Genomic DNA, 6,278 nt, shown 5'->3' with positions numbered 1-6,278 from the left:
GATGACTGCAGGACAAAGACGATGTTAACTATTGACTCTTGATGGATGATCCCATCCGCTACACTGCACGCTGGATTAGTCCAGAAGGTGAGGGACAAACCCGGTACCACATGCACTAACTGCCAGATAGCATGTCCATATCCGTCTGAGAGCGACCGTTTGGCTTGGCGCACAGTAAATACCATAGCGATGTCCTAATACAATATACCTATATAACGAAACTAGGTGACACTTCATTCCAGTCGGATCGTTAGGCCTGCGCGTCCGAGGCTATAGCCCCGGGTCTTTTGTAAATAGCCCCGGATCACAAATGGACCATAAATAATAATAATAAAAAATAGCCGCTGATCTGTTCAACTATAATTCCGATCGCGCATTATGACAACGTATACGTGTAGGTGTACATAGAAATTTTCGGCGTGTGCATTCAAAACTCTGTAGGGTAGACCTGGGATAGTTGTAAAATGTTGGACATTTCTGTCTGTATCTTTAAGCCCTTTTAAGCCAGTGCATTCAAAATTGTATACAAACTAGTCACATGTAAGATGGCGTAGCTGTTATATCTGTAACACAAACAAAATATGTGTGGTTTAGTCTCAAACACAAGGAGTGAAATGTGGAGTGTAACATACGCTGGGGTGAAATGTAACATTATGATATACCCTGAGGTGAGAATATGACAAAAAGAAATTATGACAAAAAATAATATTGAAATGTTTTTATTTCAAAACTTTAAATTCATTTTTAACATAATTAGTGTGTGTGTGTGTGTATGTGTGAAGTATGTTTGTTACTGTCAGTCATAGTTGTGAGACATTTAAACATAATACATTTGAACAAAATGAGCATTTCTGAATATTAGTTTGTGTTTGTGCTTGTTTGTTACCATCAGTCTAGGCATACTGAAATTCAAAGAAAACATATATAGGGCTACATTTCTTTTTGCATATAGTAGGTTGTAACATTTTAATTGTTGTTACACCTAACCCAGACTCCTAGTCATGAACAAGCTTACCTTACAGCTAACAGGTAAAACATTATCACTAACAACTTGCATGAAAGATATCTAGAAAGACACACAATAAACATGATTTAAGTTTGATGAATTTTATAACATAGCTGGCAATACCATTTTTCCTTTTAAAAATGGTTGTGTGAAATAAGGATTAAATTGAGCATGTTCAGAGTGAATCAGATGATTCGTAACTTGTTCCTGAATAGAGAAATTGGAAGTGTTACAACTAACCAGTGTTACAACCATCCCCGGTCTCCCCTACTTTCTGTCCAGGGTGGGGCGGGAGGGTGATCCTAGCGACTCCTCTGCTTCATTCTAAGGGGTCCGATATTAGATAGCTGCAATAACACATTGGTCCAGCGTACAAAACATGGAACTTAACTGTGGACTGTGTTAACAGATGTGTAGCAAATTCTTGTAAATGTGCTTGTAAAACTGCTTCAGTAACAAAAATGTTGCACTCTCTTGAAAGACTCACAATGTCCAAGATTAGAAAGTAGGATTCTCAATATACACTCTAATTACTTCTCGTGAATGCATATTCTTCAAAATCTTCATTAAATTAAATTTGGCCTCAAAATGTGTATAATTTGATCTTAGTGGGGTGACAAATCTAATATACAGTGTGTCAAGCTCAGTGACTGATGTTATTATATCTGACAACCTGAAACTCCTTGCCACCCAATCATGTGGATAAACCCACTTGTACTGCTTTGTCCTCCTCAGTTCTTTCATCTCTCCCATCTCCTTCTTCCTTCTATCCCCCAGTTTTCCTCTTACACCCTACAATTTTCCATGTCCTACATCTCTCATTGTGTCCTTTCCTCCCATTTGGCCATCCCCTCCTGTTCGTCACTGAAATGAGCTTCGGGCAGCTGAACGAAAATTTTGAAAAACAAATCTTCAGCATTACCCAGAATCCTTCAAATACTTATTTTTTATGTTCTCTTTCTCCCCACCTGCCTCAAAAGCCACCTTCTATCATTCAAAATTCCAGGCTTGTTCCACTCATCACAGGAAACTTTTTTCCACCTTCTCCTCACTCCTGAAACCTCCACCTCCTCCCTCTTAAGTTTAACCTTGACAAGACTGAGCTGCTCTTCTTTCGCGGGAAGGCCAGTCTGCATCATGATTGACAACTGCACAGTGATCCCCTCCCAGAGTGCAAAGAGCATTGGCTTGATGCTGCTAATATCAAGGCAATGACTCGCTCCTGCTGATTCATGGTCTACAACATTCGTAGAATATAACCTTACATCATTCAGGAAGCAGCACAGGTACCTGTCCAGACACATGTCATCTCACATCTGAATTGCTGCAACTCACTCTTGGTGGGGCTCCCGGCTTGTGCAACCAACCCCCTGCAACTCATTCAGAATACAGTGGCCTGCCTGGTTTTCCAACTTCCTAATTTCTCCCACATCTCCCCACTTCTTTGCACTCTACACTGGCTTCCGGTTGAAGCTTAAATTCGCTTCGAGGCTATAGTTCTTGCGTATGGTTCAACAAGAGGAGCTTCTCCCCCCTGCCTTCAGGCAATGCTCGAACCCAAAATCCCTACCCGGGCTCTTTGTTCAGTGACCTCTTGAGGCAGTTCTTGATCCACGCAGTCACACAGATTTTGCTGAAGCTCAAAATTTTTCATGCATTTCAAGCAGTTGGACCTGGGAACTTTGCTGTGTAGTGTCAATGAGATGTTGGTTTGTCAGTTGGCCAACACTAGATTTTTTGTTATGGAGGCTGAGATATGGTGCTTATATGGGTGCTTGCATTTTAAAACTGAAACTTTCGTAACACAAATCTGTTGTTTGACCTCTGTGTAATTATACAGCAATGACCCGTTAAGTCTTACCCTATATTGTAATTGAATACACTTTAAATGTAAGGGCAATGTGTCGTAGAACCACAACCCAATGCCTGGAATAGAATTGCAGCCTCTGAAGTGAACAATGTGTTTCAGCTCTGAGAATGACGGCTGGAGATGGGCAACTCTGGACTCAACACCACACATATCAGACGCCTCAACGCACACACATGCATCACACGCGCGCACACACATCACACGCACATACACCACACACATCACACACACAAGCACACACACTGCAACATGTCCACACAAGTTCCTCCTCTTGTCCAACAACAGATGTGAGTCTCTTATCAGCTCTCTAATTTGTCTTTCTACCTCCTCTCTTCTTTTTCTATATTTTCCTACCTTTTTGTCTGCCATTTCACTCACAACTTTCTCACATTGTGCAAGTTGCATGTTACACCAATTCTTTGTGTGATAGACACTATTCTACTCATAATCAACAAGGTACACCATATTATGATCAATATTAACTTTATAATAATTGATAATAGCATTTTCTCTCAAAAAGATGACTTTCACAGAAGTGTGAATAGTTTGAAAGCATAGTATTATTATTCTGGGTGGTCAAATGAATTCATGCCACATGAATGCAATAAGTGACAGGACATAAGCTGTGAGGACTGCCTGGTATTCTGTTCTATGTTGGCCTAGTTAACCTACAGAGGTGGGGCACGCATAACTCAACCCAAGCTTAACCAGCACATGGTAGGAGAGGGTTGGAACTTAGCACCAGTTGGCACAAATGCAAGATCAGCTAGGACCTTGGGGATGTAAATCTTAACATTTAACAGTTTAACAAGAGGAGAGATGGGGGTGATGGGGAGCAGGGAAAAAACAGAACTTCTATCCGTGTGTCGCATATCTGCCATGGAAGGACTGATTGATAAAGCCGTGCCAGAGTGTGTGGTGGAACACCAGGACGTGATGACATAGCAGCCCGCGGCATCTGCACTAAACCGTGCACTCCTCTCAACCTTCCGCTCCTTCAACCTCCTCCTCCCCCCCACCCTGCTTCTCCTTTCCCTCCCTCCCTCCCTCCCTCTGTCTCTTTTCCTTTCATTCTTTTATGCTAGTGTGACACATTCCTCAAGCATGTTGAGGAGACAAAGGAAAAGAGAGAAGACAGGTGAAAAGGGGTGAAAGGGACCAGGGAGGCAGTGCAGCAGGGACCAGAGAACAGGTCATTTGTTAGCTCATTGTTCTCCTGGAGAAACGCAATGTAGCTTGAGTCAGCAGAGACAGATCAAAGACAGACAGTGACAGAGATAGAGAGGTAGAGAGAGAAAGAAACCGAGATGAGCACAAGGATGGCGACAGACGTAAAAGGAGACTACTGTTATTCTTCCAAGGCGTACAGAAATATTTGCCGCCCTATTACCAAACTTCTCTGCTCAATTTGCCCTCTGTCTCTCATTTCCACGGTGTTCTCTCCTTTCTTCTCTCTCCTGTTTCTCTTGCCAAGGAGTGATATTGTTTGTAAGTGATACTCTATTTCCAATCTGTAAACAGCCCAAGAGAAACCACCCACACACACGTACCAGCCTTCATGCCGTCACAAGACCTTTATTATACCTCATGTTCCACTCATATCCCTTTATCTCCTTTCCACTTCATTGTTCTACCCCTCTCCCTCTCCCTTTTTCTTCTCTCCTCCTCTGTCATTCAAATCAGGTTCAAGCTTGTGTCAACACTCTGCCAGTACTCTAACAGATTGCATCCCCTATCTTCACTTTGACTTCCTTTTGTCCCTCATATCACTTCCTTGTTCCCCCTCAGTCAAATGACACTGGGTTCCACTCCAATCCAGAATGGTCACATGCTTATTTATATGTGAAGAGAGAATATTGTGCAGTAGAGAGTCTTTGATGCTGTAGAGAGTCTTTGATGCTGTTGATGTATGGAACGGTTTCTTTTATAATTTCTGTTATAAAATGTCTGTTTCATTGAACACACAAAAGACACATTATATTGACAAGATATCACATGTAGATCCATTGGCAGAGCATGTGGCTCACAACAGCAAGGTTATTGGGTTTAATTCTCGTGAGATCTAGTATGAAGAAAGCATGAACATGTTTTCACTACTCTAAGTTGCTCTGGATAAGATCACTAAATACTACACAATTATTTATCTTTGAAATCTGTCTGCAAAACTACTGGATGGGACCATGCATGCATATGTGTGTGTGTCTGTTTGTGTATGGGATCCTGGTTTTACATGTGGGGACCAGAAGTCTTCATCAAGACAGTAAAACCTGATAGTAAAACCTGTGTGTTAGAATTGAGGATTGTTTTAGGCATAGGTATTAGGGTTAGACATTAGGGGTTAGGGTTAGGCATTAGGGTTTAGGGTTAGACATTGGAGTTAGGACGAATGTTTAGAAGTATGGTTTGAATTTGGGGATTGGGAAAGGGAAATTCACCACAAGGATAGTGAAACAAATGCATGTTTGTGTGTGTGTGTGGGGAGGGAAGTGGGGGGTGTTTGTGTGGAGTGTGTGTTTGTATTGGGGGATGTGTGGGGTGTTTGTGTTGGGGGTGTTAGTGTGGGGTGTGTGTGGTGTGTGTTTGTATTTGTGTGGGGGGGTATGTGGGGGGTTTGTGCCGGGGGATGTGGGGAGTGTTCGTGTGGGGTGTGTGTATGTTTGGTTTGTGGGGTGGGTGGTGTGTATGTGGTGTGTGTGTGGTGTGGTGTCTTTATGTGTAGGGTGTGTGTGGTGTATGTTGGGGGTGTGTGTGTGTTGTGTGTATTTATGGTTTGTGGGGTGTGTGGTGTATGTGGAGGGTGTGTGTGGTGTTTGTATGTGCAGGGTGTGTGTGGTGTTTGTATTTGTGAGGTGTTTGTGGTCTTTGTATTTGTGAGGTGTGTGTGGTGTATGTGTGTGGTGTATGTGTGTGGTGTATGTGTGTGGTGTATGTGTGTGGTGTGTGTGGTGTATGTGTGTGTGGTGTATGTGTGTGGTGTGTGTAGGGTGTGTTTTGGGGGCGGGGTGTGGTGTGTGTGTATAGGTGTGGTGTGTGTATAAGTGTGGTGTGTGTATGTGTGTAGTGTGTGTGTATGGTGTGTGTGGGGTGTGTATGTGTGTGTGTCTGTGTGTGGTGTGTGGTGTGTGTGGGGTGTGTGTGGTGTATGTGTGTGGGGGGTGTGTTTTGGGGTGTGTGTGTGGTGTGGGTATATGTGTGTGGTGTGTATGTGTGTGGCGTGTATGGTGTGTGTGGTGTGTGTTTAGTGTGTGTGTGTGCCCGCCTGCAGTAAAGTCACACGTCTGTGGCATTCCTCACTTTATCATCCAGATGACCCCCAGTAAAACCAGTCACCCTGGTAACCCCAGAGTTGAACTTGACCCTGACCTATATAACCTTTGACCCCTGGACTTCATTACCAGACTT

The sequence above is a fragment of the Esox lucius genome, chromosome 20, assembly GCF_011004845.1.
Source record: "Esox lucius isolate fEsoLuc1 chromosome 20, fEsoLuc1.pri, whole genome shotgun sequence".
NCBI lineage: Eukaryota > Metazoa > Chordata > Actinopteri > Esociformes > Esocidae > Esox > Esox lucius.
This window is presented reverse-complemented; position numbering follows the sequence as displayed.